At 40.8% G+C, this 27,477-nt stretch overlaps 1 long non-coding RNA gene across 1 annotated transcript; it reads left to right on the forward strand.

Annotated features, from left to right (window-relative positions):
- Window positions 1-25,440, forward strand: LOC103476689 (uncharacterized). Its single transcript, XR_535533.2, has 3 exons — window positions 1-1,214; window positions 4,844-4,959; window positions 25,121-25,440. It is a non-coding gene; the product is annotated as an uncharacterized LOC103476689 (long non-coding RNA).
- The last annotated feature ends 2,037 nt before the right edge of the window (window positions 25,441-27,477 follow it).

Raw genomic sequence — 27,477 nt, forward strand, 5'->3', positions numbered from 1 at the left:
AAATGCTGCCGCGTTTTATTGCAGTTTATAATGTTTTTCACTGCTCTCAGTTGTGATGACTCTCAAATAAATACCCATAAAGCCTCAGTGCTGACACAGATGCAGAAAAAGGAGGGCAGCTGTTCTTCGGGCTCTATAATGCTGAATTTCGTAGAACAGGGCAGGCGGTTTAGTTTAATAGCGCCATTTGAAACCATTAATGACTTTAATTAATTCATCATCTTTTATATTGGCAACACATACAACTGCATTTTCATTTGTGCTAATGTGATCAAAAATTTGATTCGGATTTTTTTTGTTTGTTTGTTTGTTTGACTCATTTCTGGAGTCAAACAAATCCTTCATAACGGCGACTGAACTGGAAGTGGCAGCAAAATAAAGTTTGCTTTCTGCAGTTATTTGTTTTTAGCTGGTTCTCAGTAGCCTTGGTCCAGGCTGTTTGTGTTAGCAGGAACTGTCAGGTGTGTTTACACTGGCCTTTCTACATGTGTGCTTAGGTTACTGTTTTTTGGGAAAAGCTGCCAAATGCACTTTCAGCTTGAAGAGTTTCACAACACTTAAAAACAGCTGAACGGTGGAGCTCAATGTGAGGAATCCTGTGGTAGAATAGGTTGTGTTTTAGTTTCTTTACTTACATGGGTTATATAAACAGAATCTGATTGAGCCCACTTCTCTCCAAGGGGCAAGCCCACCAGGAGATCCGTCTTCATCCCCGGATTAGATGTGACATTTAGGGGTCACTCTCTAGTCGTTCCTGTATGAAACTAAGGGCAGGCGATGGCAAAACATATCTAGTTTTATCGGTACATTCTAGACATGATCCGATTGTTAAATGCTGCGTCCTTGTCTGATTACCTGACCTCTTCCAATCACGTGCCGACTCTGTAGCAGGAAGAGTTATAAAGACGGGGGAAAGGTGAAGGTGGGCACATGTAGACGATGGGGGTTCATCACTCTAAGAGCAACGCATGAATCATAATAGATTTTGTTAAAGAGTAAGTAGGAGGGCAAACCTGTTGTGCTAATCCGCGGCTGAGCTAAATTTAGCTGTTCCCACCGGCCACAGAAACACGAGAAACACACGTGACAACCGGCCCTGATAAATTTAGAGGGAGGTTCAGGAGAAGCTAACGTCACCAGATGTGTAAACAGCAACAGCACGCGTCTTACAGGAGATGTCTGAGGATCCTATCCACCTGGACGTTGTTTGAAGAGTAAGTTTGCTTTTCTTTTCTTAAATGTATTCATGCCATTATTGCCACTGATGAAAAACTGGAGTACAACTCAGTCGGCCTCTAAAACTGATGGTCTATTTCCAATACCGTCACGTTTTTCTGCGGACATGTTCACTGATTAAATTAAACAAAAGGCTCCCTCTAGTGTCCGCAGCCGGTACACTTCAGTCTTCAATCTGTTTCTACTGAAGTTCAATCAGTGGGTTTTTATAAAAGGTGGACATAGTCACGACAGAGTACCAAACTGAGTGACCAATCACAGCATCTGATTTAATTCGCAAAAACAACAATAACAAAAGAAAACACCAGACTGAAAATATCATTTCTGAGAGCCATCTCTGGGCTTTTATAGGCTAAATAAAAAGTAAACAGCTCTGAACCAGAAATTAAGCCGAAGTTAGAAGAGAGACATTCGTAAATGTAATTTTTTTTTCACAACAGAAAACTTTCTGAACCGATGCCTACCGCAGATAACGTTTATAAGTTGGAACAGTGCAAATAACTTCCAGGGACAATAGATACTATTTATTGTATAATCATGTCTTTATGTATGATACTATTTCTCCCATGCTCTTAATTTTAGGGTCCTTATATATGATCTTCCTTTACTTTACTCGCAGTGACCTTGCAGTATAAAATTAACAGTAATCTCCAGGAATGTCACCTCTTAAATTAACTAAATGTTGCAGCAATTCTTTTATTTTTTTTCACCCTCTTTGGCATTTAATGTACTCTCTGTAGTCTCAGGAACGAAGTTACGTCTATGAAGCTGAGGATAAATGAGAAACTTCAGATTGCTACCACTAGGTGGCAATGTAGGCGTGTACATATTTGCGTAGCTTTGCCATTTGTCTGCTGTCATCGTTTAAGGTTCACGTTATTAAAGCTACTTTTATTAAACGCAGCCTATCCACAAGGACAAACTGGGAATTTTAGAACTAAATAATTGTTATATGCTGTTAAATCATTGCTTAGTTTATCTAAAAACTAAACTATGGACAACCACTGCACTGCAGTCAGCAGATAGGCCCTTCCAAAGGTTCTCCTTTAATTACCTGCTGGCTAGATTTTATAGTTGGTTCATTACAATCAAATGAAGCCTTGATGGTACACTAATGACACAAATCTGTTGGAGGAAGATAAAAAAAAATCTCTCTTTAATCTGTTTCAGGAAGCCTGTATGCCCTTAAACTGGTACTCTACCGCAGCACATCTTGATGTCCAAAACTTTCAAGGTCTTTTGTGTTAAACTAAATTTTTGGGATTTTGTCCTGACAGACTAAATGTTGTTTCACCACAATGTGAGACATTTTCCATCAAGGTCTTAGAGTGTGTAATGTGTCAGACCTGGAATTTTGGCTTCTTTTTACAATTTTACTTGATTCTCCACATAGTCACATTCTTGAAACCACCAAGTTCTGCTGCAGCAGAAAAATATCAGTTTGATCCAGCAAACCAAGCAATTTAATTTTATCCTTTGTCCCTTGTTATTCAATACATAACTTACTTCATTTTTGAAGGTGCATCATTGGGATTTTCTGGGTGTGCATCAATGTTTCTGTTAAACCAAATAAATGAACTGAGAAAAGTCTATTTAAATGAAATATCCACCCATAATCAGGATAAATCAGTACTCTTCTGGCACAGTTCTACATTAACTTTTCTAAACTCTAGTGATGTAAATGAGTAATTGGCAGTAAAATGTTGCCAGCAAAGCTGATGTTTATTCCAGTTTAATCAGACTGACTGTAGCTGATGGCATCGACAAAAGGCGCTTATTTCTGAATTTAAAGTCTCATCCTGTTTATTTGACCTTTTCTTAAGTTTATGTTTTTTCCAAATAAAACTAACTTTTTTTCAGGATAAAAACTATATTCTGGGAGGGTGAGATTTTGACTCATTTCAAGTCTTAAAATCTAAATCCGTTGTTTGCAGAGTCTTTAGTTTCTGGTCTGTATATTAGGAGGATTACACAGAGGGTTGTAGATGGATTAGCTCCAAAATAACTCCAGAGTTATTAAAAGATTTTTGTTTGATGTCATCTTGGAAGAATAAGAAACAAACCTAAATAAACAAACAAACGGGGGGGAGAAAGCAAGTCCACTAGGATTATAATTTTCACATGCTACGCTTATGTTAATCCTCTTCAACATTAACTTTTTAATCATCTCTAAAGTGACATAAGGAAGCTGACAGAAAGCAAGAGTCGGGATAACGTTCGCATTTCAAACTTCTGCTAAATCCTCTGCATAAATTAAAACATCCCGTGTCAGCCCTGCATCTGATTTATCGTCTCCCCTCTCGGGCTCTTTATACAGTTCGGCCAGTTTGCTGAAGCAACAGCATTGCAGCCAGGTTGTCATGGTGTCTGATTGTCCCGTATCATGTCACACGCCCCGTCGCAGCCAGACGTCCCCCCCACCCCCGCCCCGCTCCGTCCCTACAGCCAGCCGAGTGCTTGTTTTGACATTCAGCGCAGCAACAACAAGACGCTGGCAAAGGCGGTGGAAGCTGGTGTCGCCGTGGCTCCTCGTATCAAACATATGCAGGGGTTGAAAGCCAGGTCTCCAAGGTGACGAGATTATTCTGAAGCAGCGCAATCGAGTGATTGACACGTCATCTTAAACACATTGAGATGTCCCATGTCAGGGTTCCTAAAATAATTATTCTGCTACAAAAATAGCAACAGAAAAATCATATAATCAGAAAAAAACCCCCAACAACCTTCATTTCCCGTTGCCAGGACCTTAGCAACAGTTTTGACACAGGAATGGACGGATTAATTCAGAGTAAGAAGAAAACACTCATTAGCATCAACAGAAGGCGGTATTCATCAGGACGTGCCTCATTAAAACAACAACAGAAATATAGTTGTTGCACATGATATGGCTGTGAGGCATGTTAATATTTAAAAGATGAAGTATTTTCACATTGTGTCCTATACGATCTTCATTACACAGGACACTCTCAAGCCATCAAAAAAACACAATACCATCCTTTAAATTTGAAGTGCATTTGCTTTTTGCTTCGTGATGAATGAAGCAGGCTTTCTAAGATATCTCAGATGTTGCAAAGGCCACAGGAAGCTTGAGAGGTGACTGCTGTTAACCCGGGGAGCTCCTGCCTCCGTGGCGCGAAGCCCTCTGGGTTCAGCGATGTGAAAGGGAAAGCCGGAGAGGAGGCTCAGAGGCCAGGCGCGCTCACTCACCAGCATGGGGTCTCATCACTCTCTCCACACTTCTGCTGTCAGAGCTTTTGTTTCAGCCGCATCGCTCGGCCGCAAGGCCCCGCTTCCCAGGTAACTGTGAACTGCTGAGCTGGCTCTTCTGAGCGAAAACACGGTCTGGAAAAACCTGGATCGCCAAGAAGAAAGCGGCTCTAGAAAAGATCCAAACCGGGTCTTAGAGGTTTTCTCATGCTGTCGTCGCTCCAATTGGCTATTATTCAGGAATCTTCCCTTAATATGATAGAAATGAGTCAAATAAAAATTAGGTTATCTACTGCAAATGAAAATTTCATGCATCAGGTACAGGTTCCTGTAATAATTTGCCAATTTTTTGAAGCATTTTTTTCACTTGTTTTTCTTGTTTTTTTTGTTTTTTTTCCAGGATCATAAAGCACACCCACTTCCAAATAACCTCTGATGAGACGGGAAAGCAAGTCTGATACAGCGAAGAGGTGGCGCAGCGTGATACTGCTGGATCAAAGATCTGTGCTGACAGAGGTCGGTTTGGTACCTGTCACAGACATGAGAGATCATTAAAACGAAAAAAGTATCATCCTCCCCTGCAAAATACTCAAAACTGTATGTGCATGTTTATGTTTTATATCGTATATCGGATAAAATAAAAAAAGTTGTAAAAAAAAAAAAAGTTCAGGGGTTTTTTTTAGTGTGTATTTTAAATAATATGTGATAGGGATACACTAACCAGCCATTTTTGTAGGTACATCTTGCTAGTGTCGTTTATGGACACTAGCAATACCTTTGCTTTTTTGGTCCACAGTAGCACATAGCTACTGTGCTATCACAGCTACTGTGTGATAGCATCACACAGTAGCTGCAGCCGGTCGGAAGCAGATGTAGTAAATCGCTCATGTTGGCCACATCCAAAAAGGTGTTCAGGTAGATTTAGGTCTTCTGGAGTACATTTTAAGAAACCAGTTTGATCTAAACATTGCATGGCGCAGTATTTGTTTTACAACCTTCGGAAAGACGGGGTACCGTCCGGTCATGAATGCACAGAACTGCTGGATATTTACACTTTTTTTTTCTTTTAGACCAATCGCTATAAACCTGAGAGGTGAGCATGCATTAAAATCCCAGCAGGCAGCCATGTTAAGTTTATAGTCACCTCTTCGTCATATGTGATGCCATCAGAACTGTTATCTAAACACTGCCACAAATTTACAACAATTTCTGAAAGATAAAAATAAATAATAAAAACAATGCAGTCAAAGTAAATTTTTCAACCTACACCTGCAGTTTTTGGCATTGCATTTAAAAATTTCTAAGGTTAAAGGTCAAAGATTGCTTCTTAAAGTTCATTGCTAATGTTTTTCCTTCTTGGCTTTGTGTTATTGCTCCAGGCTGCAGAAAACACCCAAACTGATTCTTCTACAGAGTTTAACACACAATTTAGGATCTGAATCACTTTGGTGGGAGTCATTTAGGAGAATAATTCATTTTCCACGATAAGCTGAACAGTAGAGTGGTGGCTCAGACTTTTCCTTCATGTCCATTTTGGATATTTGATGCTGTCTCCTCTGATTTGTGGCTTTTTCTTTGGTTACTCTGGCTTCCTTTCCCTCCCTCATGCGTGTTGGATTGATGACTCTCTAGTGTCCCTCAGGACCGACTGCTTGTTTGTCTGTGTTGGCCCTGACATGTACGGGCAGTTTGTCTGGGATCCATCCGATCGCTCATATGGTTTGTCATTATCTCCCTGCAGCCCTAAGCAGACTTAAGTATGCACAGAAGATATATGTACATATAAAAGATTTTTTTTTCCTATACTATACACAAAATAAATGATGTTTCTATACAAGCTGTGACTTTTCTGCAGATTTCCTTTTAGCTGTATGGTTTAAAGGCAGCGACAGAGTCCATGAGAGCGAGTTGAATAAACTTTGTATTTAAGTCATTTCTATCTGTTCCTGAATCAATTTGTGAAAGTTAAAGTGGAAAAGTTTGTGTTTACACCTCCTCCGATCATCTCTGCTGAAAAGATGCTGCATAATAACAGGTTGCGTTCCTGAATCCTCCACAGACCGAAGATGGATTTTAACAACGTTGTGTCTTCTGCTTTCCTTCACACGTTTCAATTTGCGTTCACTGACTAGTCACATTCTCAGCTTACCCCCCGGAGTCCTGGCATATAGGGGGAGGGAGGGGAAAGCTCAATAAACAGAAAACTAGCACGTTGGACATTTCTGCAGGGACTCATGCTGTGTTTTTTAAATGTTCCTCTATTTTTTTTTTTTCATTTGTTTGTTTTAAATGTTTTAGCGTTCGCTCAGTAATTATCTCTGCTTTAATTGTCATCAGCAGAAATTGAAATGCTCTCTCTGCGAACACGATTGCCTGTTCTTTCAAGACTTTTCTTTCATGTTTAACTTTCAGGCCTTGGTAAGTAGAAAACCTTTTTTTTTTTTTTTTACTTTGACTAAATTGCACTCAGCAATCAGGTACAAACTTGAGATGTGTTTTTTCATTATTATAATTTTTTACTCTCTGTTTGGACTTCTGCTCTTTATTCACCATCCTTTTTTACTTGGTTGCTACATGTTGAAATGATGTGCTGGGAATAAAATAAACCAGTTCAGGAAAGTCAAAGACAATGCTTCGATTAAAAGCCGGCACCATGTGTTTCTGATTCCAAGTCGGCATTCTGCAACCTAAGATTAAGTGCCTATTGAACATTACATTAACACAAATATTAGTGTTTAAATGAGGAAACGAGCAGACACTCTTGGCCATTACCGACCTAATGACGGAAAAGCCCTTCAGTGCATAACAGGACCAGTGATGTATGTTGTATAACCTCTTCTCTGCTGCAGGTCCAAACTGCAGTCATTTTGGTTCTGGTTTAACTGATGTACAATCTCATAACAGGTCAGATGAATAATTTTATAACTCCATTTTATTTAAGAACATGCCCTAGAAAATTTAATGTTTTCATATATATATATATATATATATATATATATATATATATATATAATCGCTCAAAAAAATAAAGGGAACACTTTATTTAAATGTTAAAGTATTCCCTTTATTTTTTTGAGCGGTGTATATGTATATAATCTGTTTCGATATTTAAACCTTTTTATTTTTCATTATTAGAAAGGGAGGAAATAGCAGGTGGCTCACAAGGAGTGGGACAAACTTTAAAAAAGGTTTGGGCGGTAGCCCAGGGCTGCAAGTTTTGGGGGATAGCCCCAGCAGAAAAATAGTATTTTGTATATACTGTTAATGTTTTGCAAACATTGGATCTCATATTAAAGTCACGGGCTCATTTTGCATGTGGTCTTTCATTAAAATATTACAACACTAACACTAAAATATTTGAAAATTATAATCTTTTTGGGACCAACATGGAATCAACTGCCAGACGTTTTCCTTCAGTTTGTACCTGGAAATATGGAGATCTACCTGCTAATGTTCTGTGATTTGCATAAAAGGTTTTTTTGGGGGGGGCGGAGGGGTATGGCACAAAGCATCCCTTATTTGACTAAATCCAGCTCTGCACTGGTTCCAAAAAGAAAATTTAATTAAATTTATTTGTGCAAAACTTGAATTCTTCATATCAAAAACCTTGAAATGCCATTTAAGTTATGAATATGTAATGAGAAATTAAAGGAAGGCAGGAAAATACCCAAATGTACGTTGCTTTTCTCTTTAGATCGGTCTTCTAAATAATGATTTTTACCTTTAATTGAGAAAAAAACCAAACATCCAAGCAAAGATAAGATTCCAGTTCAAAAGGTTAAAGTTCAAGCGACCTTATGAGTTTGTGTCGGGAAGAGTTTCTCTGGCCTCAGCTTAATGTGATCAGATTTGTTTTCCATCTTCGCGCCCACGTTCCTCTACTGGCAGAGAGATGTCTGCTAAATCACCTCTTCCTTTTTTCTTTCTCAGTGCAGCTTTGTGTTTCCTCAAAGCCCCTGAGCAAAGAGACATGAGCCTTAATTGTCGCGCTTTATCGGGGGAATAAAGGTGGGCCGGGCACCAGTTTGGGCTGCCTTTATGACACTACAAAGTGTGACAGAGTTACAGAGAGATAATTGGCAGAGAGTGGAAAGGCTGATGGAATGAAAGAAGCGAAAGAGACGAGGAGAAGGAGGAGGGGAGAAAAAAAAAGATGTCAGCCGAATCAGTAGAAGTAAAAACTCAAGCAGATGAAGTTGCTCCTTTGCCTCAAGCTGTCCAGATTGTTTGCCAAGAAAGAAGTTTAGTTCCTTCAATATGCACAAAATAGATAGTTTGGTTTTACATCCAAAAACAATTTATCATCCAGTTTGATCTAAAATGATGTACACTTTCAGTGGATTGCTTTTTAAAATTTAAACCAAACAAAAAGTTTGTTTCATGGTGTTCAAAATAGAAACAAAAGTGTATCCTGAAATTAAATGTTTGCAGAGAGTGGAAAGGCTGATGGAGAGTTAACTGTGTGATATTTGTCAGATTTTTTTTCTTTTTTGGTGCCATTTTAAGGTTTTTTAATACGGGGACTGCAGCACACAGCTTGTTAATGACAAAAAATGAATGCTGGCCTCCTTCTCTTACATCTGCACTAATGTGTTTGTGTGATTGCACTTTGGCGACATGCAGCAGTTGTAAACAACAAAAAGCATCATTCCCAATCTGGTGTCTCCTTAGCACACTCATTACATTTCTGTTTAAAGGCTGGAAGGCTGTGAAAAAATAACCCCCAACAAAAAACAAACAAACCACCAAAAAAAAAAAGAAATTGGTTGAGATTTTAAGCAAGTTACGAATTCAGTCAGCATTCCCACAGATCACTTCAGCGTGGACTCTCTCCGAGACCAAAGCCTCCGGTCCGCATCTTGGTCCTCCTCTCCACCCTTGACACGAATATATGAGTGTTTTTATGTGTGCACTGAAAAGGCAGCGCTGAGTTAAGTGGCCTTGTTGTATCAGCCTAGCAGCGTCCAGCGGCGGGAGGCGGTGGAGGAGAGGCGGGGGTGGATGAAGGAGCGGCCTGCAGCACCATGCCTAATCAGCCTTTCTCGCCAGGGTCAAGACTTTCTGTCTGGGTCCGTGGCGCTCCCTGCCACGGAGGACTCGCCCATTCAGGCGCACAATGTCCCTGTCAGTCCCGACAACACTTCCTGCCTCTGCTGGCTCCAGCCCTCGCAGGGATACACAATATTTCACAGCTCGCAACAATGGCCTGTCTGCCTGCACCCACCATATGGTTACTATGGGCCACAATATTGACACACATCACTAATTATTCAAAGAGCCGAGGGAACCTGAAGGAGGGCTGGAGAAAGGAAGGAGACGAGGCTCCTGGTCAGTTTTCCCACTGCTTAATGTGCATAGATCACACAGGGACGCTTTCAGAAAGCTCAGCACAACCGAAAAGACCAACGCTTCATTTAAAAGCCTTACATAACATCTGACATTTAGGTTGCTTAAACTTTAATAAGCTGGTTACGCAGTAACGTTTAAATGGCTCTGACTCTGAAGGAGATGCTGCTTGGATGTCCCACATCTTCATTCACATCTGGTTTTCTCCACTCCTCTCTTCATCAGATGCAAATGTTGTTACCTAATTGAGGGTGAAACATGCTGCAAAAATGTCTAAAGATTAATGTTTAGTGAATCAGCTGACAGCGGTATAAAAGGACACCATCATTCCCTAGTTCCAGTAAACAGCAGCCTTAAATGACTTCTTGACCTCCTTCCTTACTTCATTCAACTAAATAATTAACTTAGTTTTTATACTGCGTTTTTCAGTCGTTTGTATTTCAATGTTCAGGTTTTCCCTCTGACAAATGAAAACTTTCAAAGTGGCGCTCAAACGTGCACACTCACCTTTGTTTGCCAGATGTTTGAAATGCAAATAAACTGAGACTATTTCCACGTAAAAGGTGAAATATAAGCTGTTTCAGTGGAAAACCAGCGCCTCATATTGCGCCAGTACGTTCGTATTCATTGCCACATTGATTGTAGAGAATGTTTTTCAGGCTGTTTAAAAATCTCAGTGAAATCATAAATTGCTTAATGATTCTTTATAGCGTCTGGATAAGATACTTGCAGCTCCTCTTATTACAAATCATTTTTTCATTGTTGTAGTTTTTTTTTGCAAATGCATCAGACACAACCTTAGAGATTAATGTACATTTTTTTCTGATGTATAAATAAAAGAGTAATACGTGTGACGTAATACTTTAATGAATAAAATAAATACATAAATAATGTGCTGGTTATTTGTAATATTATTATTTTGCAACACAGTTAATTTTTAAAAAAGTTTTTCATATGATCCTTCATTAATATTGACTCATAGTAAATGATCCACTCTGTATGGGAGTATCTCCATTGAGCTACACCATTAATGTTCAAGTAACTTTATGTAAATAAAAGGCTGTTCTTGTTTCACACCACCGTTTTTGCAAATCTATGAGAGCGACAGAGACATAGGCGCCAATGGACGAGTCAGTGATCAAACAGTGATAGACAGATTTGAGTTTTCTAAACGATTTCCACCACAGTCCTGTCTGTTTCCACGTAAACCAAATCTTTGCTAATTTGCAGGCTTCATATTCACTGAAGAAAGTCAGCTAATTACAATGTTGACTGCTCTGCTGTGAAATTGTTCCGAGATTGTTTAATTGAGCTTCGCTGCCTGCTCCAGTGTATTATTATTATTATTATTATTATTATTATTATTATTATTATCATTATTATTATTATTATTATTATGGTGCAGTTTGAACTGAACATCATCAGCCGAACAGGACCTCATAGGCTTGGCAGGAGGGGAAGTTTCTGACAAAAACAAAGAAAGAAAGAAAACCTGCATGTTCTTGTTTTACATTTTTCAAATTCAGATTCAGCAAATGTCACAAACAGGCTCAAATGTATTTAAAGTCACGTGAAAATTCAAATTGATCTGGCTTTTTAAGTCAACTGTGGATTTATTTTGACTTTTCTGTGCTGTAAGATCTGCTGAAAATATCTCAGCTGTGTATTGTGTGGTTGTGGTCCATAACTCTTACAAATACTTGGGGTTCACTGCAGGTCATTTGTTATTTCTGAATCCTAAAATCATATCTGATCTGCTCTTATTAGCTATTAGCACTATTAATCCTTACCAGCAGTTTTTGCAAATTTGAGTCTAAAATATATGGTGAATTTTCATTTGTTTCCAAAATTTATTTATTTATTTATTTATTTATTTATTTATTTATTTATTTATTTATTTATTTTACCTTGAATGAAATTTGCTTAAATATTTGCACCAAAGCCACATAGCCTGATTAGAGACCTTCACTCCAAAAACCTTATTATTAAGTCTGGTGTTAACTACCTTGCTACGTCCTCATTTGTAAATGGACTCACTCAAAAGTATCTTCCAACTGCATAAATATGAAGTCAAACAAAATGAATGAAGGTCTTTTAATAAGTTTTACAACCTCAACACTGTAAGGTTGTTTAATTAGTTGGTTTAAATAACCAAAATAAAAAATGTATAGCATATTATAACCTAACTTTTCCAAGAGTATTATGTAACCAGGTGAGAAACTGTTACCTGTAAATATATATTTTGTAAACCCTGTTTTGCTTTTATTTCACGTACTGGATGTAATTCTTGCTTTTGTCGGTATGTGGTGCTGTGGTTACAGAGAGGTCTAAAAGCACCGGAAGTTGAAAAAAACCTCTGAAGAGAAGGACATGTATTTATGTCTATGTTTGAGCAAAGACATATGTGTTTGAGTCCATAGACATGTTTGAGCCGAGACCTGTCGGACTTTACGGAAGAGGATTAGTGTATGGAAGCCCATTTCCGCCATGAAAGAAAAAAATAAAAGACCAACAGGAAGTCATAATTTCGACTTTCAAAGTCATAATTATGAGATTTAAAGTAATAATTTCGACTTTCAAAGTCATAATTATGATTTTCAAAGTCATAATTTCGACTTTCAAAGTTGAAATGATTACTTCAATCTCATAATTATGTCAAAGTCATAATTATGAGATTGAAAGTCGAAATTATGACTTTGAAAATCATAATTATGACTTCCTGTTGGTCTTTTATTTTTCCTTTCATGGCGGAAATGGGTATCCATATTCCATAGATTAGGGCTACTGGGAAAAAAATAAAATAAATCTGACTATCTGAGATTAAAGTCAGAACTGTTTTATTTTTTCCAGTGGCCCTAATCCTCTTCCGTACGACTTCATGGAAAAAAGGGTGAAGAATCCAGATGTTTGGTAATTATTGTCTGAACTGTATTATTTTCCGTGTACGAAGCAGAAGTGATGTTGCTGACGTCATGTTTGTCCTCTTTTAGAGATGCCATTTATTATGAACTGTTGAACGCTAATTGTGCTGCTAAAGCACCATTTTGCTGAAGCCGTTGCTAGTTAGTAGCTTTATACTAGTATTATACAGACTATTCACATAACAGAAGACTATTTTCGTTCAATATCTTGAACATTATATTTTTCATTTTTGCACCTCAGAGAAAATTGTTATTTTCGAGAAAAAAAGAACCCCTTGAACATATTGGGTGTCAGAGCTGGAGAAGTACATAATATAGACATAAGAAAGCATTCTGATAATTTTGTGGATTTTATTCCAGTACAAAATGAGCGATCCCTCATTTTGTGAGCTTTTATAGATGGCAAACGAAAGGTGTTCACAAAAACAAAGATTCCTTAACTAGATTTTAAATAATCTATATTAGATAAGAAACGACAGCAGTTTTGAGAGTCTCTCACTTTATTTTTTCTCTCCAAATATAACCAGAGATTCTTCGGTCGCTGATCTCGTCTCGTCTTTACACACTCCCCAGGTTGGCCTTTGCAGAATTCCCGGTTTTTCCTGTCCCGGCTGCCCCCTGAGTGGTGGGAATGTTCTGCTGTGCAGCAGGCCATGACAGGCCCATGTTGGGACCGGCCTCAACGAGGCGCTCCACGGAGCAGTGATTGACGGCACTCACTGAGGGAGGTGGGACACCTCGTCTGTCAGTCATGATGGCGCTGGAGTTAATGATGTAAGCGCCACCTAACGAGCCCGTCCCCATGTTCCCTTCTCTCTGTTCTGGTTCTCGGCACCTCAGAAAAGCTTGCTTGTTGGTAGGGAGGTGAAGGCTGCCACCCGGGTCCAGATGTTCTTGAGCTTTTTCCGTCTCTCTTCTGGCTCGCAGTGATGCTCCGTGACACATCTGTCCGGGCAGAGGTGTGCCATATTGCTTCCCATCTGCCACACGGCAACCCTCGTATGCGTGCAGAAATAGAGGCGCACATATGCACGGTGCCCAGAAAGTGCCCATTCCAGCCATTGCCATAAACAGTGTAATTCATGGGTGTGAAACAGCAGGTTTTTAAGGGCGCTCAGAGGAATGGAGCAGAGCTGGAACCTTTGGCAGCTGACGGACAGATTTTCTGCTCCTGGTAGCCACATGAAACTCAGTGAACAGAGTGGCAGTGAAGACCTGCTGTTGCAAAAGAAAAAAAAAATACAGGCAAACCATGTCAGTCTCGCTCCTTCTTTCCATCTGAGTTTCTCTGTCCTTGCACGGCTCACCATCTGTCTCCTCTCTGTCTCGGCCTCTCTCCCTGGCTGTCTCTGTGCCCCTTCCTGAGCCAGGGGGGCAGTAGTGAAAGCGAATGTCACCGCTGTCCCAATGTTACGTAGGGGAAATTGACTCCTTAGCCTCGGTGCTGTCAGCAGCCATATGCTGATGTTTTCATATTCCAGAGAAACGAGGAGAGGGACTCGTAAAGACCTCAAAAAAGTCAGAATTACAACCCCGGTTACCGCTGCCGAGGAGAGGCCCCTTCTGTCACACCGCTAGCGCCATTACCTCCCCAATCCCTCAGTCCCAGAAAGTGGCACGGGCTTCTGGAGCGGCACATCAACGCCAGCTTTTCGCTCATAGTTGGACTTTTTTTGAACACATTATTCCATAGGAGGGTGATTCAGCTTGCTTAGCGTCTCTTATTTATTAAAACAGTCACAGCTGGAGGAGGGTGACGCGCTGTTTAGTGGTTGTGCTGATTTTGGCTTCAGGAGACATCACAGTCTTTCTCTACAAGGACCACAAAGCCATAGGCAGCATTTCCAGCTTATCTATATTTCATGCTTTTATCTGCTCTCAGCATTTAATTAGGCAGTTAGCAGCTCATTAAATTCTACTGGGACCAAACTTTTAAAGCGTTGCAAAGTTGTGCTGATATTGAGCTTTTCCAGTTGAGGGAGGCTTTTAATTGCCTTGCGTCCATAAGTTATTGTCGATTAATGATGTCTTTGTGCTTTAGCACGACTGTTTTAATATTCTGCTCTGATCTCTGTTTCTTCTTGCTGAGGCAGATGGTCTAATGGAGAGTTCCTGAATGAAAAACTTCCACTAGCAGGTACTTTTAAAAGCCCATTGTTGTTTGGATAATAAAATCAGTGAAAAAAAAAAAGGTAAACTAAGCACTTGGTGTCATGGCTGTGCCTTTCATAGGATTCATATTGTGACATTAAATTATGGACATCACTTGATAGATGGGTTTTGTGTAAAACCGAACAACTAAACTAAACTAAATGTTCACCAGTAACTGTTGACATCTGCATGATGGGAAAAATAGTTAGTCACAAAACACATTATTATTTAGCCAATATGGCACATTGCTGTGGATCCCTGTGCGCTCCTCGCCCGGCTTGTCAATTTGCAGTTGTACCACACTCTTCGTTTCTGAATGATTGGCTTAAACTGTGATCCTGGAGCTGCTCAAAGCTTGGGATATTGTTTTTATCACTGCGTGCGGCAGACAACTTCCTCCCTGACTTGTCGGCGGGGTTTCTTCATCTTCATGATGCTAGGTTTTTTTTTTTATAACGTTCGTCTGAGGCCTTCATAGAGCTGCTGGATTTATGCTGAGATTCAATCACACAGCGGTCGATTCTGTTTGTTTACTAATTAGGTGGTTTCTGAAGGCAATTGGTCATACTGGAATTTATTTTAGTGTATAGAAATAAAAGATGGACTGTTCAGGATTTTTTTTTTATGTGAACTATTCACATAAAAAACTATTCACCGTTTTGTTTTCACCTGACAATCATGCATTAGATTGTGTTTTATCCATCACATAAAATCCCAATAAAACACAGTTATAGGTTAGTGAGAAAATGTGAAAATATTCAAGTGGGGTAAACATTTTTTTTTGCAAGGCACTGTCCCAGTTCTGCTCCTTGTTGAGATTTCACATGGCTTTCACTTAATTGGTAATAACAGGTAATGGGTGGGGAAGACATTAAGAGTGTGTTCTGGACTTTACTTCGCACCCTGAAAGTGAGACAGATGATAAACAAGTGGCTATTTTGTGCACCACCTACACCTACAGTAGAAAGGCATTCTTGCTCCTCCGTCGTCAAAGGGATTGCTTCAACAATCCAGTCAGGTCGGTGGACCTGAAGGTCCCATGTGAGCCAATCAGGCGGGTTATGTAAGGGCTTTTGAAAATGGCGGTGGCGGCGGCCAGCCGCAGGGATGTGGCTTGTTGCTGATAATCGGCGGCGAGGCGTTGTGCGGCGTGCGGCAGACAGATGCTTGCTCCAGCTGGTGCTGGGGGGTGGGGTTTATCGCCCGGTTGGAACGTGGTCCTCACACCCCTACGCCGTGCTGGCCACAGTAGCAGTGTTTAATGAGTCACGAATTGCCTGTTTGTCTTCTGCTCCCTGCTGTTTCTGCTCTCCCCCTTCCAGAACAATCCCTGAAACACATGCTGCTGCGCTCCGCAGAGCAGCCAGACAGACAGCCTGAGCCAAACCGTTGTGAAGAACAAAGTTGTAATTTTTTTATTTCTTCCTATTTTTTGTGTGTGTTTTTTTTTCTTCTTCTTCTTGGGTGTTCATCTAAGAGAGGGACGGGTCGTTTTGTAATAAAGCTGCCTTTTTTGATGCCGTGCCTGACCTCGCCAATATGTCCACCCTGAGAAACCAGTGCCCATTTGAAGCCCCTGACAAACACATAAATGGCTCTATAATTGGGCCGCTTTGTTGTGCGAGGCGCGGGCTCGTCTGAAAGTGCTGTTCAACACTTTGTGGTAAATGGAGTTACATTACAACAACACATGGCCGTTACTAAAGAAGCCGAAACTGGCAAGCAGATAAGACAGGAACAGGTGGTGTTGACATGGAAATGATTTGTTTTAAGTCGACAGAAAGCTTCAATTTAAAGACAGGAAAAGAAAAAAGTGTTCCTGAGCAGAACGCAGTTTCATCTTCAAGCCAGCGACAGAGCCGAGTGACTTGAAGAGAGAAAAACGATCGGCCTCTAAGTCCAAGTTGACACACTGAGATGCTTGGATGACCATCAAATGGACTGGATTCTGCTCATATACACACATAAAACACACGCAATCACAGAAGGAATGTGCATGCACTGGGATGTTCTGCAAGTTGCCCATGCTGAGCTTTGCCTTAGTCTCACCTGTTTAACCTGCTGGGGTGATCTGACACTTCTGCAACAAGACAGGTGGCTCAAACACTTGCTGCAAAAGAGAAAACTGTGTTGAAAGTCTTTTAATCCCTTCTGGAAAGATATATTTTACTATTAGCTTTTTCAGATTTGATGTTCGTCTGTATTTTCCAATTCATTTTGCATTACTTTTTACAGCAGATGTGGTATGATCTTGCCTTAGATGTACTGCTTTTGAGGTACAACTTGCAAATACACAGTTAAGATATCCTTTGTGTTCAGACTTGCTTTAAGTTTTCATGGCATAGATTCAAGAAGGTATCCAAAAGATTTCTCAGAGATTTTGGTCCACATTGACGTTATTGCATCACTCAGTTCCTACAGATTTGTCGGCGGCACTTTGTTGCTTTTGTTGACTTATTTTCAATAAACCTGAGATGTTTGGGCATGAAAATATCAGAACAACAACAGTATCTGAAATGCTCACTTAGGACCAACAGCTATGCAACGTCCAAAGTCACTTAGGGTGCATTCACGCCAGCTCTGTTTAGTCCACTTTAGTTGAACTCTTGTCCATTTGCCTAGAAAGTCTGGTTCATTTGGGGAAGTACAAGTGTGCTATTGGACCCTGGCCCACCAAAAAACATATCCATCCATCCATTTTCTTACACCCTTGTCCCTCAGTGGGATCTGGAGGGTTGCTGGTGCCTATCTCCAGCTAGTGTACCGGGCGAGAGGCGGGGTTCACCCTGGACAGGTCGCCAGTCTGTCGCAGGGCAACACAGAGACACACAGGACAAACAACCACACACATTCACACCTAGGGGCAATTTGGAGAGGCCAATTAACCTGACAGTCATGTTTTTGGACTGTGGGAGGAAGCCAGAGTACCTGGAGAAAGCCCACGCATGCACAGGCAGAACATGCAAACTCCATGCAGAAAGACCGGGGTCAGGAATTGAACCCAGAACCTTCTTGCTGCAAGGCAACAGCTCTACCAACTGCGCCACTGTGCAGCCCCAAAAAACATATATTCAGTTAAAATGGTTTGAAATCATATGTGAACGCCAAGCAGATCAGAGACTGCTACTATAAGCAATAAGTGTAGCACAGGGAATTCTGGGTAAATACAACTAAAACAAGCGTGTAAATCTAGTGCTAGCGGAGAAATGGCTTTTGCCCTCTTACCAAAAATAACAGCGAAATCCTACATAAGCTAAACTCTGATGCCACTCCATTTTTTATTACATTTTGTGAAGTAAGACATTGCGATCAGTGTCTTCTTAGGATTTTGTGTCATTTCCTGTAGTAGTTCTTGGTGAGGCGCCTCCAGTGGCGAGGGGGTAAGCAGGTTTTCCACAGGGTTTGGATTGTTTGACACAGTGATGTGGGAATGTGAACTGCAGCACCTGAAAATGTAACAAATATGGCAATTTTGGTCCCAAATTGAACCGGGTCTACTGGACTTTCAGGTGTGAAAACACTTTCTCCCTCCTTCTGTTTGAACTTTCGGAAGTCATCTTCACCATGTCTAGATGCCTAAATGTAGTCAGTCATTGCCATGCGACTGACTCATTTGTGTCAACAAACAATTGTATTGGTGTACATACTAAAGTGGCCAGTGAGTGTGCAACTGCACACATAATATTGTTCCGTCTTCACGTAGGGACACATTCGCAGAGGGACGGAGTAGCCGAGAAGAAGTGATAACCGTCCGTGGAATCTTGGCAGCGTCCGGATTCGTCTCAGTGCCGTGAAATCTTCGTTCGGCGGGACTGCTCTTTGTGGTCAACTCTGAGATCTCGGTGTGTCATTCTTCCCATTGTACAGGTCACCGAGACAGAGGCAGCCGGCCTGAAAGGATCCGTGGCGGTGGTGGTGGGGGGTTGAGACAAAGGCTCGAGGCAGCCCATAAATGTCTCCTGTTCAGCTCCGGACCATTGACTCTTTGCCTCCCTGCCAAGCAGGGCCCTGTCAGACCAGCCCCTCTCTCTAACATCTTAATTAGCAGAAAGAACAACATTGTTGGAGCCGGTTTTAGATGAGATAAAAACAAAAAAAATCTGCTCTCTTCGACTCTCATTGTCCCCATGTAGTCCAATGGTGTCTTATTCAGGTGAGAACAAATAAAACAACATTCCTACACAAGTCCACGAGGGGAAAGACGAGCTACTGCGAAAGCCTTCATGGGCGAGACAGATAGCGATTTAAACGGACGAGTCCTTTTTTGAAACCTTTGCGGCAAGCTCAATCCGATTTTCATTTTTCATGATAATGGTGATGGTGATGATGATAAGGCAGTTTGTATTGTGATGATAATTTGAGTTCCTGGCGTCACGGGGGACACTGTGTGAGGAGACGCTGCGTTAGTGTCCACCATGCTGGCTTTGAACCTCTGATGTCTCTCTGACTGATGGGTTGTGTCAGACTGACACTTCATCAGTCTGCCTGCATGCTTCTGTCAATCAGTTGGTTTGATCATCCCTCTTTGGATTCTCGCCAATATTATCACCCTGGTTGTTTTCTTTTTTCTTAAACTCTTACCAAGTAGTAAAATTTGACCTCTGGCACTCCTCATAACCTTCCAAATTTTATTTGCGTGTCCCATTAATCTTTCTGTCTGTTTGTTCCCCATCTTTCCAAATCTTCCCGCTGTCGCTCTTTGTTGCGTTTCTTTTATCTGCGGTTCACATCAAACACTGGGACCAGATTGATTCTCATGTGAACAAGGCTGCAGTAGGGGGCAAGAGACCCCTTCCCCATACTTTGAAGATCCTTCCCATCCTGTGAACCATTCTGCACAAACACACACACACCTCTTCTCTGCAAGTCCAGCCCTTTAATTGCACCTCTATTTTCAGATTATTTTAACATGTGTAGACTAGAGTAGTTTTAAAAGAACATATAATCCCTCCTGATTCATTAATTATTTGTCAAAGCTATTCTGTGGAAATTACCATTCATTCTTCGTCCTGACACGTTACACAAAATTTGATTCACTAATGTGATTTTTAACATCTTCACTTAATATGAGGTAGTGCTCAGAAGATGACATTTAATACAAAAGTTCCTATTTTGTCTGTTATTGCTATTTTGATCTAGTGCTTTAAATAATGAGAGAAAGAAGAAAGTTAACAATAGAGGCCAAATTTACATGAATGCTTCATGAGGTTTGTTTTTTATTCCTGCCTTTGTTCCCCCACACATACAACATATAGACAAATTTAGTTGAATAAGCTATTTATTTGCAAAGTTAACAAGTTACTCACAGCAGAGTTTGGATGTCTGAGGTAAATTGAATGTTTCTTTTGGTCTGAATCCAGAGTCATTGTTCCCAGAGACTGAAGCCAACAGCTAGTCCAACAGGGGTCAAGATAAATGTCAGAATGGTTCAAAGGAGCTGTGTTTTATGTCCCTTTTAATCATCATCATGTTTGCATTGGGTGGTTATTTACTCTGAAACCAGTCATAATTTACATGGGAATTAGAAAAGTACAACCATTCAGCAATTTAACTTTATTTTAGTGATCATTACTTCTCTGTAAGGTAGTTTCTGAGGTGGAGCACCACTTCCTGTTTCCATTCATTTTGTAAACACAAAGTGACTTCTAATTGCCTTCCAAATGAAACATGTTGACTGTTTAAATGTTGATTCAATTGCTCTGATGTTTTGGAGACTTGTGTCATTTTATTTTAAAGTTCTTTTTTACTCTAGTGGCCTTTATTTGAAAGCACTATGACAGGAAAGTAGGGTAATGAGAGAGAGGGAAGACATGAGACAAAGGTCACCAGGCCGGGAATTGAACCTGTGATGGCTGCGTTGAGGATTAAGACCTCCTTATGTGGGTTGTGCTTAACCCCTGTGCCACCACAGCAACCCAAGGCTGGTGTCATTTTAAGGTGGTTTGCTTTGCCTTTGGGTCCTTTTGCACGAGTCTCCACGACTAACTAATTTCACTGATTGAAGACACACTCCTGGTATATTATTAATATCTTACAACTCTTTGACAAAACCTCACTTCAGACACACCAAACATTTCCATCATACCACGGTGGCAACATGTGTTTATGCTGCAAACTTTGAGTTTTATCAGACTTTTATTTACTCTACGAACATAATCTTGTCAAGGTCAAGACCATAATTTATTTAATTTTTATATGTAAGTATCTTGGGCTGCACAGTGGCGCAGTTGGTAGCGCTGTTGCCTTGCAGCAAGAAGGTTCTGGGTTCAATTCCCGGCCCCAGTCTTTCTGCATGGAGTTTGCATGTTCTCCCTGTGCATGCATGGGTTTTCTCCAGGTACTCCGGTTTCCTCCCACAGTCCAAAAACATGACTGTCAGGTTAATTGGTTTGTCTAAATTGCCCCTAGGTGCGAGTGTGTATGTGCATGGTTGTTTGTCCTGTGTGTCTCTGTGTTGCCCTGCGACAGACTGGCAACCTGACCAGGGTGTACCCCACCTCTCGCCCGGAACGTTAGCTGGAGATGGGCACCAGCACCTCCTGACCCCACTGAGGGACAAGGGTGTCAAGAAAATGGATAGATGTAAGTATCTTTGTAGACAGTTCAGTTTAGTAACTATCGATGAAATTTAAACCAGGTGAATACACCCAAATTAAATAACTGGGTCTTTAACAAACCTTTGTAGAACATAACACACTGAACAGGCATAGAAATGCAGGGCGTTCCTCAAGAACCAGCGCTTGGTACCACTGATTTTAAACTGTGGATTGGAAAAATTTAACTTTATCACAAGTGAAGAAATGACAAGTTTATAATAATTGTTTAGTTGAAGACTTTACATCCATCACAGGGGAAAATATATAAAAAAGAAAAAGTGTAAAGAAACAAATGCTATTTCATGTTGGTGACATGTTAATGATGCTTTGATGATAAAAGAATTACAACTATACAAGTAATGCAGTCACAATAAATGTAAGTTGAGGCACCAAATGCTTGTACTTTGTTGGGATTTTAGCTATTCATTTTGTTTAATTGCATCATGTCACAGAGTTCAAATATGTTGTCATAGTTTCAGCTGCCAAGGAGTTCGCTGAATATAACCATATAACAATTTTAGAGGCTTGGTCAATTGTGCTGATTTTACACCTCTCGTCTAGCCGGGGCTTTGATGAGCCGTCAATAAATCCACCCCGTGAAAGTGATCTTGGGATTCTCTCTCTCTCTTTTTTATTTTTTTGTCCCAACTGGATGGTCAACCATGAAGTTCAGCTCCAGGACAGCCCTCTGCCTCGCTGTGGCAGTATTGTCAATTTCCTGACTGCGAGAAGACGTACAACCCACATAACTTATTTTCCAACAGCAGCATCTTTTGAGAGAGTCCACGGCTGAACCATATTTAACCTTTCGGTGTCAGACCACCCGCCAGCAGCTGGGCCTCTGGCGTCCCATTCACTGTCGCAGCGGCACCAACAAGCCAGCCGAATATGATATAGAGCTGGACCGGAGGAACCGGGTGCTTTATTCCCCGCGAAACCCGAACATCTCTGGAAGAGTTGTTGTTGGCCGCATCACAAAGACTCCGTGGGCAACAAATGCCGCAGCAGCATAAATTACCTTCGGTTTGAGGTAGGGAGTTTTATGTAGAGAGCATTCACAGTCTTCTCTTCCCATGATTAGAAAAAAAAAGATAAACTTTTCCCCAAGTTGTGTGGCACTCAAGAGGCTGCAGGATATTTGTTGTGTTTGATGTTCTTCTTTTTGAAAGCTGCAGCATCACAAAAATCTTTAATATTACACCTGAACGAAAAGGAGATCTGTGTTGCTTAGCAATGAATCTGCCAAATGTTTTCTCAACCAATAAATGTATTGCTATATTTATCAACACCTTAAATTAAGTAAAGAAGAGTAGTTTTCTCTGTTTCAGTAGTTCTGATTTAAATTACTTTGTTGGATGACAGCAACATGATCATGAATATTTTTCTTCAACATTTAATTTGTCAGATTATAACCACTTTTTTGCCTTTTTATATTTCATTAAATCCACGTTTCAGAGAGGGATGGACGTGTTAATCAGGGCTGAGACCTCTAATGCTGAATACATCAAAATGACATAAATGTCACTGTGAAGTCTGCTGAAAATCCAACCTCTCTCCTTACTGCTACACTTCAAAATATCTTACTTTAAACTTGCAATTTAAAAACAACCACACTAATTTCTAAGCACATTGTCATCAGTTAATATTTTAAACTGCGGCCATTCATGAGCTTGTGTAAATTGTTGGTTTCACTTGGGTTTTTCCAACCTGAGTATTTATCTCCACGACGGTGGTATGTCATGACCTTTGATGATTGGCTCTTGGCAGTGATTGACCTGCGGGCTTTGGGACAATCCCATAAGGTTAATAATTACTTTGAGTCCTCAGTAAAGGACGCCTGACCTGGAGCACAGCACAGCAAGGCACAGGCAGTCCATGGTAGCACTGATAAATGAACAGCAGCTCCTCCTGCTGTATTTCAAAAGGAATTCAGATGACAGACTCGGAAAATATTCCCCCTCTAGCAGAACTGTAAAAGAACAAAAAATTGTTTTTCAGGATTGTTCTTTAAGCTTATTACTTTCCCACAGCTATTGAGTTCATTAAAGACTCAACAGGTTCGCTTTTACCTCAATCACTTTGGTCTAAAAGTTTCAAGAAGATTTGCGAGATTGTCACGAATTTCTCCCAGTGCCGTTTAATTCTGGGAGATTTATTGCGCGATCCGGCACAGAGGATGCAGAGCCGCATGTGGATGAAGGACAACAGAGAGAAGATAGGAAGTCCAGCAGAGCGGAGATGACAGAGCGACTCAGGAGCTGCGAGGCAGAGGCCATGACTTTTCTCAGAGACGAACATTAATAATATGACGAGTCACAATAGGAGCACTGAGATCAGAGAGCTCACCTCTATTGTTCTGCCGTCTCCTACTGACACCGGCCGCTCCGCTGAAGAAAGAATACGGAGAATAGAAGAGCATAACCTGGCTGCTCACCATGCCTCTCCTTTTAAAGTGCGTAATGGGCTGCCGTCCTTTTAAATGTGCGTGTTTCTGAGAAACGACGTGCAGAGATGCTGCACTGAGAGACTTGATCAAAGGTGGAGTGTCTGCAGAGATCATTGTCAAACATTTAAAACCGTTCACCGAAGCGAACCATCATCTGTGTCAATTTGAATATGGCTTGCATCAAACTGTGTACATACATTTGTGTTTGTTTTTATTGGGGTTTTTTTGTGTTTTAAATAATTAAAAAAATCTCAATTATCAAGTAGATATTTATTATTGACACAATGTCCAAAGTGTCAGTGAGTAACGCCGATTTGGGTTGTCATGTAAAACCAGTGCTGAATATTTCCAAGTTGTAATTTTATAGCACAATCTTATATTTGCTTATTTTATTTTCAGTTGTGGTCGGGCAGGAGGCTCAGTGTTTCTGCAAAATGGTGTTTCAAAAGTCAACTCCAAAGTCTTTGTGCTTTTAAGTTGAGTATAAAGTCATTACCTTTGTGATTCACAAAGATCTCTGACTCCTACTGATCAGAATTTAAAGAAGCTTTGGTCAAAATGATAATCAAACTTTCAGCTGCTTATTTGACGCTTAACGCTTTACGGGCTTTCAGATTTTTCTCACAGGCAGAAAAAAGCCTATCAAACTATGTTCTGAACAATTTCTGTTCAGTGTGAAATTATTCAGGCAAATTTTGCCTTGTCTAAGTAAAGGATGTAAAAGAATCCATCATTAAAGAAGAAAGTAAAATACCTCTTTATTTTAGAGTGAAAGAGAAAGGAGCAGATCAAATACCAGTTTTATCTTCATTAGTAATCCTCGGTTTATGAACATAACACAGGATTTGCCAGTAATTAAGGAATCTGCTCTGGCAGTGACCCATATCGCCCACATCAAATATCCTCACTGTCAAAAACCTGTTTGATACATTACTGTTTAAATAAAGAGCATTTCCACAGACTTACCAAAGAATTTCAATCTTTATTGTTCTACTGTACAACATTTTAAAGCACCGGCTGTAACACAAACACAAAAACCCTTAAAGAAATGTTCTACAACGTAGGAACATTGCTCCCTGTTGCTACGAGTAAACATTGAAAATAAGGTTCAGTACTGGAGATACACTACTAAGAAGCAACTTAAATCCGTCATCTACAGGTTTTGATTTGTGTCCATTTAAGGCAACATCATCCTCATTATGTTTGATGGGTTGCAGCTGACACCTGAAGACTGTGCCGCCCAGAGGTGTTGGAGAATACGGTGCAAGATGGACCGGTGTCACCGGGGCAGAGGTTTGCGCTGGACCAGCGGATCCCTTCGGTCATTAATCATCGGACCGGACAGCCACAGACGAGCTTCTCGGGACTGGACAGGTCTGTGCAACTGGATTGCAACCTGTCCTTGACCTTATCTGTGCTTCTTTCAATTTCTTATTCTTAAGATTACTGATTGTATTTTTTTGAAATTCAGTACATCTTTGTAGATTAAGTACATTTTGAATCACTGATTAAATCACATGGTCTGTGACCAAAGGCAGCGTTTCCCTTTTTCCTTTCAGTTTGTTATTGTCTCCTCTGAGCTTGTGAGGGAGTATTGTTTCATACTTGGGTGATAATAACATTAGCAGGGGTCATCACTAAAAAAAACACACCACAGTGGTAAATTAAACTATTTAATTTAAGTAAAAGATGGTAAGCTTATCAGTTTAATTTGACTCTCTACTCTCAAACTTCTTGTGTCTTTGTCTCATTTTGGTTTCCAGATGTTTTGGTTCAACTAAAGTCAGTAAGAAAAGATGTCATTAAATTAAAATGCCTGGTAAAGAAATTTGCATATTATTAATTTTTTAAACTTAAGTAATTTTTATTTTCCAAAGCAAACTCTACAAGTTTTCAGTGAGAACTCGACCTGTTTGCCTTAATTCTGAAAGCAGTGGTGTTTCTTCATGTCCTTCATATAGAAAGAAGATTAAATATTTCTATTCAAGTAATTTTTGTATATGTCATACGGTTGTTGCCTTCATTCACAGGAATCGGAAATTCCCATTTTGAACAGCAGCCAGGAAAATGTAGATTGACGGAGGCGTTGAGTTGATGGTGAAGATTTAATGAAAATATAAGAACAAAAACTTACAAAAATCCATGGGAGCCCAGGAAAATCTAAAGGAAAGAAACCAGCAAGGAGAACATGTGGCGGAATGAGTAACTAACAGGAGGAACCAGCAAGGAGTGACTGATGATAAGGTGCTTTAAATACTGGAAAGGATTGATGCTAAACAAAACTTAGCTGATGAGCTAACTGATTGCAGGTGTGAGCAGAAGACAGACTGAGGAATGTACACAGGGGAACAGGAAATAAATCTACCACTAAGAAATAACTAGAGTAATGGACTAGACATAAGAAGAAATAAACATAACTAGAATTACTAAGTAGCAACTGAACCAAAGCAAAACAGAAACATAGCTGATCTAATGAAAGAAAAGGAACCACACTAAACTAACCAACCCGAGATCCTAGCAAAATTAGCCTCTGTATGAAAATTTGCTCCGGTGAGATTTATTTTAAAGGGATAATATCCGAAAGCCTCTGAGACAACAACAACCTGGAAAACAATCAAGAATCTGTCAGAAAGTCAGCAGTGGTTTTTCCGCCTGCTTTGCGGTACCTGCATGTGGGTCCGCCTGCCCATCGGGCTCTGGGAGTCCGTTGATGTGTCTATCACTGACAGAACGAGACTATGGATTACCTCGCTCATTAATCACCATCAACATGGCAGCAGACTCGCAGCCGACACGCTAGCACCGAGAGAGCTCGCAAAAGTCTGCCTCCACGCAAACGCGCACACTCATAAATCTCTCCACACGCAGACAGAGCGGTTGTGACAGGTAACTGGCCACCAACCTGTCCGCGGCCTAATCTCATTAGGGTCCCGGCATCTGGGCCTGCCCTGCAGAGAGATGCGCCGTGATGGAGTGAAGAAGACAAGCCGTTCAAGCGTATAATGGATGTCTAAATCGCGCGGCTTCCGTCGCTTTAATGGTTTGGACGACAAATTTGGAAGCTGTAAAAACAAAGAGGAGAAGGAAAAAGTCCGTCCAAAGGAGAAGGAGACGTAGCGTGGTTGGTGGTGTCACGATGACACTCGGCACACACCCGTCTGCCACTCTCCAGTCGGCCGCAGTCCTGCCCCATCCTGGAGCGCAGCGCTGTACCTGTCAGTGTGTGTACAGATGGGCTCCGGTTTTCCCCCAGGTACCTGAGCTAAATGCCCGTCATTAATCACCACATAAAGCCCTCCCAGCGGGAGATGCCCCAGGTTAGGCCACATCAAGAAATAAATTGGCTGAAAAATGGCTCCGGACGAAGGCTCCGTCCCTGGAGACGGAGGGAGAGCGAGGCGAGGAGAAGACGAGTATCTGGAAGAAGCCTCGTCGAGCCCACTAAGTCATCTGTCAGCGAGCTTTAAGCGACATCATCATTCACTTGGCCCCGATCGCGCACCGGCGGTGCTGACAATCTCGGCTGTTTGCCTTCAGATTTGTACACATTCATCTTCTTTATTTGCCAAAGTGT

The sequence above is a fragment of the Poecilia reticulata genome, chromosome 15 (genome assembly GCF_904066995.2).
Source record: "Poecilia reticulata chromosome 15, P_reticulata-male-v2, whole genome shotgun sequence".
NCBI lineage: Eukaryota > Metazoa > Chordata > Actinopteri > Cyprinodontiformes > Poeciliidae > Poecilia > Poecilia reticulata.